Source organism: Haplochromis burtoni, unplaced genomic scaffold (genome assembly GCF_018398535.1).
Source record: "Haplochromis burtoni strain Fernald_Lab_line unplaced genomic scaffold, NCSU_Asbu1 Contig_31, whole genome shotgun sequence".
Classification (NCBI taxonomy): Eukaryota; Metazoa; Chordata; class Actinopteri; order Cichliformes; family Cichlidae; genus Haplochromis; species Haplochromis burtoni.
In genome coordinates, this window is record NW_024582392.1 from 2,253,693 (window position 1) to 2,268,124 (window position 14,432).

The following is a 14,432-nucleotide window of genomic DNA, read 5'->3' on the forward strand; positions in this document are numbered from 1 at the left end:
ATAATAATAATGAATATCAAAAGTACTGTAAGAATGAAAACTTTAATGCATTTAATAGAATCGGTTAAGGTTTTTGAAGACCTGTTTTAATCCCCGAGATGTGCATTTTCATTGTCACCATCTTGGTTTGTAAATCCAGATGTGATGAGAGATCTGACTGTGAAACCACTGCCAATGAGCATATCCCCAAGTGGCCAAAAGCTATATAAAGGAATTTAACACTTGGTAGCTATTGTAGGTAACAGGACAATTAACCAGACATGTGGCTGAACTGATAATAAATAAACAAATGGTCCCAGTTCCAGCAAGCGATGTTAACATGATGAGACATGATCATTAGTGTAATAGCCTTACATTATACACTCATCTGTATGTAAATACATGTAGCAGTGAAAATCATAGTATTGATAGCAAATAATGTCAGACCTTTAGGTGGCGGAGAGTTTCACTAGATTAAAATCACAGCTTCTTGCTGGAAGCTATCACCACTGAGCCCTCTAATTATTTTGAAGTACATTTCTCTTGAAGTTGTTCCAGATCACCCTCTAAAAGAAGCTGAGAAAAACCTTTTAGATTTTATCTTTTTTCTTGTGGTGTATTGCCAACTAACACCCCCCCCCCTCCCCGACACACACACGCCCAAATATGAGAAAGTCTGCTTAACAACCATGCTGACTAAAGTAGCTAAGCATCTATCATGTGCCCTGAGGCTCGACAGTGTGTACCTGGCAGGCCTATTCAAACTGGAGGTTGGCCTTGTAACACAGTTGGTAGGGCAAGGAAATGTTTGTGGTTTTAAGCCAAAGTGGTTGTATATAATCTTCTCTCCACCAAACCATCTGTTGAGTCTGTGGAAGGAGAGCTCATCTAAATAAATAGTCAGCTTAAAAAGTTTGTTTATTTACTCTGGACTGTTACAGCCTCTCAGTCAGAGATGGCATAGTCAGAGGATATGCAGAAAAAAACACATTTAAAAACCCAGCGCACTGTTAATTTCTGACATAGTGGATGAATGAGTCAGCCCATGTTCAGTTAAGACCAGCAAGTAGCTGGTGACCACCGACTGTGCCTTTGCAATACCACACCAATAAAGACTGAGTTGCAGGAAGGGCAGCTGTTGAGTGTCACTTAAAAAAAAAAATCTGTGCACATAATTTGATTTTACACTTATAGGTCAATTTTAGATATTTTTCTTGATCTCTTTTCATGAACCCAAGAGGTAAACGTATTGGATTTTTTAATCTAAATTAAAAATCTCGGTTGCCCTTGATGTTCTTTCTATAAACATCAGATATGGTAAAGGCCTCACTTTTTTGTTCTTCGTCATGCAGGCAGCATCTCAAGCCAAGTCAGGCAATTATTCCTTTAAGGGGGGTAATTAAATGGTTCTTCCCCTGAACTAAGGGCTTGAGTGATTTATGTGGACTGTGAACACATTGAGGAGGTTCTTTAAACTGTGTCATGATGAAGAGCCTCTGTCTTTCCCACCAGGCTTCACCTGCTGAGGCTCTGTTATGACCCTGTCATGGGTAGAAGGGGTGGAGATGGGGGCACACAGGGAATAAGATTTGGCCCAAACACCAGACTGCAGTCAGATTTTCTGGCACAGACGTCAATCTTGCCTGCGGGCACATGGCTAACCTCAGTCTGTTGATTCAACTGTGCTTTCCCAGTGCAGGGATAATGGAAAACAAAATTTGAGAGTGATAACAGTAGAACGAGAGTGGAGTTGTTATTTCGTTCCTATTTGTTTACTGGAATGAACTGACCAGGCAGGCGAGGATTAGGTGCCTAATGCCCTCTGGGTGCAGTGGCTCAGCATTGTTGTTGCATCCATTGTAATATTCTTGTAATATCTCATACCCAAATGATCTATAGATTAAATCTACATAACAATTGTCATTTAACCATTAAAAAAGTCCTGATGTAGAACTCTGCTGTCTGACTGTCAGGTCAATGATCCAGTAACGTTACAAAAAATGAAAAGAAACAAAAAAGTTGTATATTTCATTGCACACTACTTTTGTTAGCACAAAGCGTTGGTACTAATGTTTAAACCTGCTCGGCACTTTAAATGCGCTGCATAAATCATAGGTTTTACCACTCAAAAATGTAATATCAGGCATTAGCCATGCTCAGTCTCTAGGACATTTTAAAAAGGACCAGAAAAAATAGTCATTTACATCCAAAGTCTTTTTAGACGCAAGTGACATCCATCTGGGTTGGTATTTTGATCTTTGTGAATACTTTTAATTGCAGTATCAGGAATCAGGAATCAGGAATCATCAATTACCATCCATCTTCTTCCACTTATCCGGGGCCGGGTCGTGGGGACAGCAGCCCACGGGGGACACCAAGGCGTTCCCAGGCCAACCGAGCGATATAATCTATCCAGCGTGTCCTGGGTCTGCCCTGGGGCCCTACTCCCAGTGGGACATCCCCGGAACACCTCACCCAGGATGTGCCACGAGGCATCCTTGACAGATGCTCGAACCACCTCTGGCTCTACTCTGAGCCCCTCTCAGATGGCCGAATTTCTCACCCTATCTCTAAGGGAGTTCTTTCGGTCACTACCCACAGCTCGTGACCATAGGTGAGGGTAGGGACATAGATCGACTGCTAAATTGAGAATTTCGCTTTTACACTTAGCTCTCTCTTCACCAATCCAGACATCACTGCAGCCGCAGCACCAATCCGTCTGTCGATCTCCCGCTCCCTTCTCCCGTCACTCGTGAACAAGATTTAAACTCTTCCACTTGGGGCAAGAACTCGTCCCTGACCCGGATTGGGCACTCCACCCTTTTCCTTTTCATCAGTTACATCTATAAAAAAGCCTCAAAAGTTGACTTTTCTCCAAAAGAAGAATTAAGAAGTTAAACTTAGTGATTAATGAGTTTTTCTCATCCCACCAGAACACCGACAACATGCCACTTAGGTTAATAATTCATGAATTCTGTAATAATCTAATAAAGGCGCACAGGTACTTATAGATGAAAGAGTTGTGAACTCGTGCATTTGTGCAAAAAAAAAAAAAGACTTCATGTCTCAACTATAAGGAGCAACAAATTTATTATAAATATGATTATATACTTTTTGTTATTTTCTCAAGGATAGCAGGCATTGTCGGTTATTGCCCATCTTGCTGTTGTTCTGCCTCCTGGGTAGGAATTAAGCAGATGATAGAGTGATGTGACTAAAAATGCAAGCAAAAGAAATATTTGTATTATTAGATTCTTATTCATGCAAAGATTGTGTTGTTGCTCGTTTTATGAAGAAGTATAGCTTTATTGTAAACTGTCACAAAGGTCACAGGGAGTGATGTAATCACCCCGGTGAAAGCTGGGTCTTAAATGATCCTTATTCTGCTCTTTTTTTCTCCTTGAAAGGTCAGCTGGCTTGTGCTGACCTGTCCATTATGACAGTGATGAGTCACATACAGAACAGGCTGCAGTTCACTGGCTTCTCTCATATACCTGATGGGTTCACTTTGCTGATTAACCACCACTGCTCCCTGTGTTTTCATAAGAACACACAGGGCCCCTTGCCTATAATTACCTTTTATTATAGTAGGAAATAGATCCCTCACATCTGCTTCCAATGAATGGGCAGGTTAGACCTTCTGCTTTCTTGTATTATTGCTTCAAGTCCTGGCAAACAGATGTCTTTGTAGGTGTGAGCATGCAGTCAAATAAGGGCCTGTTGTTGAATTATGAGGACTGGTGAAATTCATCCATCAACCATTAAAAAGTACTCCCAGACTTTGTTTACAGTTGTCACATGTTGGCCTTCAGGGTTGTTGTCTGGTTGGAAGATGGCCAAAAACACCTTTAAGTCTTTGATATATATGTAAACCTTCTGCAGCACTGATTTAAAACATCACGCTCTGAGATGGAGAAAAATCACAAACAGGTACAGGTGTTGTGAAAGGTAGATGAATCGACATGGCCATCATTAGGATTCTAGCCCATTTGATATATTCCTCCATGCACAGTGAACAATGAGTTGTTGTGGGAAAGCGGGGTGATGTTATATTTTAGTCCTAGTTAATAATACATGAAGAGCACAAAAATATTACTTAATATTTTGTCACTAATGTAGAAACATGCGTTTGCTGCTTGTTTGTTGCTCCACTTAGTGCACATTTGTCGAACTTCAGGCCTCGAAGGTCGGTGTCGAGGAGGTTTTAGACGTGTCCAGCTGATTTAAATGGTTAAATTATCTCCGCAACATCTCCGCTTGAAGTTCTCCAGAGGCCTGGTAAAATAATTAATCATTTGATTAATTACCAGGGTGAGATCTAAAACCTGCAGGACACCGGCCCTCGAGACCTGGAGTTCGACACCCCTGACTTAGTGAATCAAAAATAAAATTATTACTCATTATTACTCAACATTACATGTTGCAAATTAGCAATATGCAATGAATAGTCTGTCTTCATAGCTGACTAAGTTTTTTGCTGTTTTGCTGACTAATGTAATTTGTTCTGAGTGAAAGAGTAAAAAAGATACAAATATAACTTAGAGCTAACATCAGCGTAAAATTTGCACTGATTTGCGATATCACCGTAAGTGAACGACTGGTCAGTGCAGTGGTATTAAAACCGATATTGCCTAATGTTACATTTTTTAGCAACCACCATTGGTGATATTGGTGATCTGTGGGTTTTACCTTAACATCACTGTTTAAACTGAACACACAGACTGTTTATGTTTCTATACTATGGGGATATTTGCTGTTCCCGGTGAAAGTGACGTGCTAAATTTTCCAGCACACAGTACGAACTTGCTGTTGCTGTTTTTGTCTGTTTACACTGTAGTTACTGCTGTATTTAGATATTGTCCTGCTGCGAACACGCAGGCACTTTATTTTTGGATCTATCTTGTGGAGGAAGGGTAGGTGAAGTAAAGGAAGTGTTTAATTTAGCTCAGGGATTTTATCTGGATCTCTAAGCGTAAGATCCAGCAGGCGTGGTTCTTTCTGGGGGAATTCCTTCCTCTAAGTTCATCAGGGAAAATGGGATAGCAGTAAGACTTTATCACACTCAGTATCTTTACAATTATATGTTTTTACTTGTTTACTTTTTTCTGATCTCTGTGCATTTGGTTTGGCAGATGTGTTTGAGATTCTGACATTTAGTGACTAATTTTATTAATTTGTTTGTGTTTCAGAGGGACTCATTTACTTGTATTTATCAGTTTGTGTATCATGACAGCTCAACCCACATCAGTACCTGCTTTTTCGTTTTTGCGTGATGGACGGGTGACTTATCACTCCAGGGAAAGAGTCTAGACAGGAACATTCCCAGTCTAGGTGCATTAATATACTGAATCTTTCATTGCTGATACAGTCAGTAACAAAATACAGAGTGTCACAGCTTTTAAGCATGACTCATGCTGAAAGGTTTTACCTGAGGTTAAATAGGATAGGTAGTCTGAGAAAAAACATTAAAGGCAATAACAGAATACAGTAATAATTACTTTATATTGCCATCGCCACCAATGTAAAACCATAAAAGCAATGGATAAAATGAAGAATATGCATAACTTTTGTTTTTGTGAATGCAAATGTTGCAAGAAAACTCAACAAGATCTCAAGAGGCTCTAGTTGAGGCCCTTGTTGACCTTGGACAAAAGTAATGAATGGACTACTGTTTATCTCCTGTCCAACAGCTTTTCCCCAGCCTTCATTCATAACCATATCTTCATCCTGCACTCTCTGTTTGCTTAGCCAAAGTCTGCACTGAGACTTACTAAGGTTTGAGCTGGCATGGATTTCCATACTTGTTGCTAAAGCACTGAAACACTATAAGGAACTTCTTTTGCAAGTGCTCAACTTTTAGTTAGTTTGAGCCAGTATCTTTTTACTTAGTTAATTCACACCATTAACACGGGAACTCTCAAATCAGAATAGAATTAGAAAACATGTTTATGGGCTTTTAAAGATCTAGAAGACTTCAAAAAGATAATAAAATACTACAAAAAGGAGACATAAGACCATCACAAGTGTTTAACCCGAGCAAGCCAAGTAAACTAATCCTATGTATATGGTTGGATCTTTCTTTCTGGCCAAAACAGAAGCTCTTTACACCTGGACAAATCTAAGGAGTCTCTGGGATTCCCCTGATTCTTCTTCTTGAACCATCCTTCAGGAGAAAAAGCTGGTTTTTTTGGCAAGTGCCCTGCCCCTTGATCCTTTGTCAAGGAGTGACAGAGAGAATTTGAATCCAGAGAATAAAACTGTGATTGAAAATAGTGAAGGCCAGTCGGCCTGAAGGCATTTTATGCTGTGGGTAGTGGGTAGCTGATTCCCTTTCTCAGGCCATTTGGAATAACTGGCTTTAGGAATGTTCACATTTCTCTGCTTTAGGCTGTGGTTAAAGAAGTGAAGATTAAGATTTGCCTCTGTCCTTGGGTTGTGGGAAATAAATGACTTCCTTCATCAGACAAAGAAGACAACCTGTGGGAAAGTCCCTTGTTAGACTGAAGCTTAAGGGCCACATCTCTGCTAGGCAAGCTGTGGGTGGATTTGCCTTAAAGCATTCATGCCTATTTTTGGTCATTTTGCACACTGTCAAAACAAACAAAAAAAAACTAAATCACTTTGTTCTATGCAGAGAAAAAAAGGAAAGTGGACCAGAGCTGCTGTCTCTTGCCTTCTAACTGAATCACTGTCAGAAGTTTACCAATTTAAAGACATCTTCAGTTAATTTTCATGCAGATGTGGGTGTGCACTATGCTGAGCAATAGTTGGCTGTGCCTTCTACCTCTCACAGGATTCTCTCAAACATGCCTTTCTTCTGTGTTTATTGGTTGCTTTCCAGGTTTAACCTCAGATGGGAGCGTAAGGGGCTTGCCAACTGCTGCAGCAGACTGCCTACTGTAGTACCCAACCTCTCTGATGATTGATCTGGAAACTGCATGTGTAGAGTTTTACATAAGCAAGAGTTTTACACAAAAGCTTCTTTAAAGTTGCTGGCCAAAAAAAAAGTCAGGAAAGTAAGCACAACTTAAATATCCTGAACACTTCTGTAATAGCTAGCTCTGCATAATATGCAGTGACTAGCAATTTTTTCCACTTCTAATCATTATTTTTTTATGCAATTAACATCTAAAACATTAATGAAAGTAATGGAAACAACAAGAAACAGCTCAGCGATCTGAAGATGCCCCTTAGACCCTGTTCTTTAGAGGCCCTGCAGGGCCTTTGGAGGGGGGTGTAATAACACCTGCAGCTACGCAGCTCCTGAGGTATTTTTATCCCCCCCGGAATTCCACTTCTGTTCTCCGCCTAGACCTCCCGTCTAAGCTCATGGGAATTCACTCAGTGATGATCCTTGACATAGATTTAAACACCTACCTCATCGTTTTTCATTCACTCTTGCTGACATAGTTCATTGATATATGAAGCCACACACTTCCAGCTTTGAGAATTACTAGCTGCATTAACAAACTGATGTTTTTTTTGTCAGGTTGATGTTAGTCATGAGCAGCTGCTCTTTCAAAAACTAGTGAAACTGAATTTTTAACCTTTACCACATCTCCCAATGGATGAGAGCTGGGTGCTCTTCACACTGGTGTTTTGAACCAGATCCAAACAAACAAGAGCAGATGACTTGGAAAATATGCTGACATTTGGAACAGAAATGACAACAACATAAATGACTTTGGTGCCGTGGTACTGGTTGATAGCACCGTTCTATCAAAACATACTTTATGCAAATGGCTGAGAGGATTCATAGTAGAGGTATTTGTGATGACTGTCTACCTGAGTTAATGTTCAGTCACAGGTTTTTTTTTCATGTGAATAAAGTTAATTAATTAATCTGCTACAGAGTTTAGCCTTAACTTAGGCACAGTTGGGCCACCTTTACTTAAATATCCCTCTAATTTTACAGCAGGTCTTTACATTTAGTAAAGTCTTCTTTTTCACTGTTTTCACACAAGTGCATGTTGATATAGACATTAAACCTTTCATCTCACCCATCATGCACACCAAATGAAGTAGGGATTTCATGCATAATCAGACAGCAGGAGTACTCCCCAAGCAATATTAGAAAAAATGTAACTACGGTAACAGTGAATAATGTTTATGCCTGAAGACAAAGATGAGTTCATCTGTCGCCGAAGTGTCAGATGATCTCGATTGCAAATTGCCCATTACTAATGGTTCATAGTGTTAATATGTTTCAAATTTCTTCTTAATTGCTGGCTGCAGGTACCAAGACCATGATACTCCCATCAATATTTATTTTATAATAATTTTAACAACTAGAGAACCCCTTTTGTGCTTGTTGTGTGGGCTGTGATGAAAGCTAACCTTTTCTTATTGCTCATGGATATTTTGCGCTGTTCGGCAAGTAAGGCCAGATCAGATTTTTCCTACCATGCTCCTTGTCTACTCCCACTTTTGGTCTTTCCGTGGAGCGAAGGTTTGCCAAAACAGCTGCCAGGTAATTTCCAAGTTAGAATGGAGGGGCGGGCTCTTGAAAGGCAAGGTTAACCTCTGAATTTCTCCTCTCTTTGCACCCTTTGATGATTTTTGTCAACATCAGACAGCAGTGTCTTGTTTGCTCTGCAGCACAGAACATCTGGAGGGGAGCACAGCTCTCTTTCATGCTTCAGCCCTATTATGTTTATATTAATGGCATAAACAGCTGTGGAAGAATATTTTGTTCTCACAGCCCATCACTTCAGTAGACCTAATATAGGCCTTGGCAAAGCTAACAGAACTGTACTGTTAGTACTGTTGTGGGGGGAAAAAAAGAATAGGAACGGGACTTTGATGTGCAGATGGTGTCCAACAAAGACAGGTTTTATTGTGATGTTCTGAGCTCAAAGTGTATCTTGGGTCTCTGAACAAGGACTGTTCAAAACTCACAGTATGAGATGCTTAACATGTTGCAACTGTCTTTCATTCCAGAAACTTCACAATGGTTCCCTGCAAATCCCAGTTAATTATGAGATTGCCAAAGAGCATGACCTTGGGAACTGGTGGAAAGTGGCTTTACTGACATGAAACTATTTCCTAAGGCCCGGACACCTGGAGGTCATTCCCTTCCTGGCAAAAGCCTATTCTACAAATTCAAGACTCTGTTATTGTCAAGATGCAGATGTTTACTTTCTGCACCTCACTGAGAAGCTGTGGATGTGTTGCAGCTCTAAAGATTAAATTTCAGTTGTAGAAATGGTTGCATGAAGTGCCTTTCCTACACGGTACAATGTAGTGTACCACAGTGTTGTGGAGAAAAGTGTACTGGGCAAGCTGACAGACTGATCTAGCTTTGGCCTGTGATTATGTGGGACATTGTAAGTGTGGCCAAGTCAACAGGTGGTGTCAGATTAGTTGGTCCTGAGGTGAGAATGAGCAAGAGAGGAAGCGAGGAGGGCAACTCTACTGCATTCAGCGTAGGGAAGCCAGTGCTTAATTTCAGAGCCATCAAACAGGTGTAGGCACTTCCTTTCTAAAGCTTAGCTAGAAAGCAAACCTTTAAATCAACTAATTATAATCTATGTTTAAAAAAGACATCTTATAAGTCATGTTAGCACCTTGGTTCTTGGCTTAGTAATGCCAATGCTTTCCTCTAAATTAAAATATCTTAAAAACCTTTCACTGGATTTCTGGGGGATTTTGTACAGGCATTTGTACAGGCATTCACCCACACACAAATTAGAAAATACACAGATACATAAATCAACAATCTTTTTCTAGTGTGAGTAAGAGAGAGAAACAGAGAGTGTTAAAATGCCTGTGTCTTTGTCACAAATCTATGAGGGTGGGAAGCCACTATAATGCCCCTCATCTTGACGACAACCAAACGCCCATCCCAGCAAGAGAAGGAGGGCCAAAGAGTGAGAGTCCCAGAGGACCAGAGGCAACAGTCAGTCGACCCCACTAGAGGCCAGCCACCCTGATATTTGTCTAGAACAGTGTCCCAGGCACCCAAAAACCACCCAAACCCCAGCATTGCCATGCAGGGCCAGCACCCGCCACCACAAGCACCCCAGGCCCCACATCCCAAGATCGTTAGACAACACCTGCCACTAACCGAGGTAGACACACATACACTCCAAAACCACAACCTCAGCTCTCCAGTCCCTAGAAGGCCACCAGACACCTGTAGTCCCAGAGACCACACTTATCCATCTGCAAGGCAAACAGGGAAAAGAGACTACAGTCATCCACTAAGTAATGGAATTGATAAGTGGGGACCAGTGAGGGACAAATTCATCCAGTTGGTATTTTGAAGAGGCAGACATTCTCTAAAAACTAATGTGATCAAGAAGTACATTTCTATATTGACTGATACATAAGCTGTTTTTTGATTTCCAGTTCATGAGAATAGTTTTCTTGGCGATGGATAAGGAAGTAAGGAGTATATGTGATGCATTTGCTTCCATATGTCACCTAAGATGCACAGCTTGGGTGAGGTTGGGATACTGCAACTAAACCGTGCGGATAGCTCTTCGCATATCCTCTGCCAAAATCTCTGGACAGGCCTGCAGGACCATAGAGTACATATAGTTCTCAGCAGAGTTGTCTTTGCAATAGGTGCATATTAGTATGTAAGGCCCATTTGGAACAGCCTTTGTCCTGTATGGTGTGTTCTGTAGAGAATTTTGTATTGTATAAGTTCTAAGTTGGGGCTTTTAGTCATTTTGAAGGTGTTTAAGCCTATTTGTGTCCAGAAGTTTTGATGTAGACCAATGAAAAGATCTCGTTCCCACTTCACAGTTAGGATGGAAAGTAATTCGTCAGTTTTAAACAATATCTTACACATTTTTGATAACCATTTGGGGTACAGATATTTAAAATTTTGTTACTCAAGTTGGCGTTTGTAGATTCAGTTGACTGGGATTGAATAGTTCCTGTATGATGGACTTCAGTTTCAGACATCCAAGGAATTCGCCATTGCTGATTCTGGACCATAGCGATACACAGATCCTGTCACAAACAAGGATGCAGTGGACTCAAGAGCAGACTCAATTGCTCGAACTATGTACAATTTATTGAAAGGAAAAGGAACAAGACTGGGTCTAACAGAAATAATTCGCAGGAACTGAGGGAGGCCCGAGGGCGGAGAAACGGACGTAGAACACAGGGAGAACATGGGCGGGAACTTCTGCAAACACAGGAGAAGGGTTTTACTGAATGGGAAACAATTAAAGGACAGAGGTGAGTGGTACTAGTGGAGAGTCTTGGGCTTACTTGAAAACACCGGCTATTAGGCGGGGAAGGGGTTGCCGTGGGGGGCGTTCCAGGGATGGTTGAGAGTGTGGGGAGGCTGGTCCAGGTTCCAAGGTGTCCAGGGAGGTTGAAGTACGGGCTGGAGGGCAGGCTGAGGAGAAGATGAGTGTGTGGTCCTCGGGTTCTGGGCAGACGGGAGAACGGGACGGAAACAGAACCAGCACTGCTGGTGAGTACGACGGGTGATGAATCTGGAGAATACAGGAGACGGAGGACACATTAACCCACGATCCAGGCACACAGAGTCTGAGCATAGAGGAGGCCAAGTTTACCACGGGTGGTAGCAGGACGAACTGGCGAGGAGTAGCAGGCAGTGCTGGCTTAAAAACCCTCTAGATGGAGCCCCGGAAATTGGAAGCAGGTGATGAGCTGGCCAACTCCACCCCAGGGGACGGACAACAGGAACCTGGACCACACCCGACCAGACACTCCCACAGCATATGACAGATCCATATTTTGAATACATAAATTAAGTTTTGTAAACTTTGCCTTCTAGATCTGTAATAGTGTTGCTAACAGTGAAGTTTATTTTTCTGCTAATTAATTTGGCTACGCCTCTTTGTTTTGAGTTGTAACAGGCTGAGAACGTGTGAGGGAACTGTGGAGAAGTGAGTGTGTGTACAAGATGTTTTGGACATGTGAGTCTCCTGTAGAAAGACAATGTCTGCCTGTAAGTCATTTAATCGGTTAGTAATTTTAAGCCTCTTTTCCCTGGAACCGATTCCACATACATTCCATGAGACAAACCTCAGGGTGGTCATGTTTAAACTAACTAGTGGAGTGTTGAATGTTTGCTAAACACTCATCAATAAAATACTGCAAACTGTCCAAGTCTTCTTCGCCGTCCTCCAGAGTGTTGCAGTCGATTGAAATATGCCTGTAATTCTTATTTTTATTACCTTTAAAGCTGTCAAAGAGTAAATTGGCAGAGAAAGTTAGTGACAGAAATGTTTGCAGTTAGTGGCACATTATGTCCAGTGCTGCTGAGATTTTTGTTTCATCCTGCGATATCACAGCATTGCTTTCTTCACTTACCTTCCCTTAGATTAGCTCCTTTACTTCAATAATAGTGGAATGGCTGTTCTGAAAACTATCGGCTACATTGTAAGGTAAATACTGTGCAAGGATATCTACTGAGGCTCAGTTTGATATTTGTCCTGAGCTTTTGCTGTGTTTTAGAGTCATCTAGATGTTCAGGCAACTCAGATCTCTGATCTCTCCTAGTTCCCCAGTGGGAAGAAAAGCAGACTTCTTAAGTGACACAGCAGTGCTTTCAAAGGGGCTCTTTCTGTTATAAATAAACAGGCCAGGGCTAGCCAAGCTCTTCCCCTCTGAGCTGCTACAGGTCTCAACACCTCGCCTGTCAGCTGTCGTCTGGGGGAACTGGCCCCTTTTTCCCCTCCTCCCTGTAGGACACTCTCAGAAATGTTACCGGAAACACATGCACTATTTTCAGACCATGCACTGCTGCAGTGTTTATGTTGTGACATGCAGCTCAGGTGGGCAAGGACTTGATGGTGTTTTTGTATTTGCCTTTTTAAGTATTCTACTACTGCTTGTGTTCTGCCCATGAGCATATAAACATTCATTGGCACATTTTTCTCACAATAAGCACACCAGGAGCTAAACCTCCAATCCAGTAAAGTCAGCTTTCTCGCTTACCGCACTGGCCTATTAAAACAGATTAGTTTAATTCCTGGCAAAATGAATGGGCTGATAACTGTTAGGCAGTGTATGCATGCATTCCTTTATACCTGCACCATACCAATGCAGGGGGGGGGGATTGCTGAGCTTTTGTTCATTAATGTTGGAGTTACTCAGGACTGACCATTGAAAAAAGGAGTGGCTGTCATTCTAGGTGGTCTGTTAATGCAGCATCCTGCTGGGGTGATCATTGAAATTACTGTGTTTCTTTAGGTGTCAGTTAAGTTTTCACGCCTAGGATTATTTGGGGGGAATGTGGTCATGCTATATTATCCAAGCCACATTGGGAATGCAATATAGGTTTTGAAATCACTTACATCTACCTAAGAAAATTTGAGAAAATCAGTGTTTATGCAGTTTTTTGATGATTTAATATAAAGTCTTATGAGTATGTTTCTTCTAAACTCTCAACAATACAACATAAATAAAGAGTAAAAGTAGCAAGGCTCCAAGTCTTGTCGTTTTGCTGTCACTGAGGCTGACAAAAAGACCATTAGAGATAGGATTTCATTTAGCATTAGGCTGGGGTATCTTGTTTCATGGCTGGTTTGCAATCTCTGCTCCATGTCTGGTCATGGTGTCGCCAGGCTGACCTTTTAGCCTGAAATACAGTATGTTATCCAATTTGCGAGTGATATTGTTTTGAACCAATTCAGATTCACACAAAAAGAAAAACATTTTAACCCATGTTGAACATCTAACGATGTAGCGGAATCAGTTAGCATCAGTCACATTTAAAGCACTTGAGCAGACCAAAATAACAGGTATGAAAGGTGTAAAAGTAAGGAATATTTGTAACCATGTATTCAGTGATGACTCCTCCATTTTAATTCCATGGGAACAACAAAGGAAAAGCTCATCACCTTTTCCAGTTGCCTACAGTGCAGCTATCCTTTCTCATCCTGTTTAGCTGCACCATGTACACAAGTCTATACAGGCTGGATGCTTATTCTGACATGCCTCCCTAAACAGTGAGGGTTGGTTTAAAGGGAAAGGCGTGTGTGTGAGGCTGTGTGGCAAATGCTAGCCCGAGGCCATAGTTGCTTGCCACATGGAATGTTTGGCCCTCCTATAAAGGGAAGGACATTAGATAAAAGCAACAGACTGCTGCAGAGGCAACAGATTAATAATTTTTCTTACATATTATGCTGCTTGTGCTAACATCACTGTTAAAATTTACTCACTCGGACCCCCCCCCCACCACTTTTGGGAAGCTCTGCCTTAACTGGTCTTGAGCAATAGTTATCTAGGTTTTCTGAAGGTTTTTCCTTTTTTTTTCATTTTCATTTTTAGTCCAGTCTTTGTACCAATCCATTTTCAGATGATTTTTATTTAGCCACTTAATGCTAATCTATGACTCATTCAAGCTAAAAAAACAAAACAAAAAACAAACACCTCTACCCAATTTTGAATTGTATCTTTTCCATTGCAATGCAATGCAATGCTTCTTATTGCATTGCACCCTGCAGCATCATTCTCCAAAT

General features: G+C 41.2%; 1 protein-coding gene and 1 long non-coding RNA gene across 15 annotated transcripts in view; one reads left to right on the forward strand and one right to left on the reverse strand.

The window, feature by feature from the left end:
• The window catches only part of hspg2 (heparan sulfate proteoglycan 2), a 94,974-nt gene that overhangs the window by 9,056 nt on the left and 71,486 nt on the right, over nucleotides 1–14,432 (forward strand). The window lies entirely within an intron of this gene.
• On the reverse strand, nucleotides 10,993–12,527 carry LOC102290671. The gene is made up of 3 exons (XR_315563.2): nucleotides 11,517–12,527; nucleotides 11,206–11,435; nucleotides 10,993–11,119 (listed from the first exon to the last, which is right to left on the reverse strand). It is a non-coding gene; the product is annotated as an uncharacterized LOC102290671 (long non-coding RNA).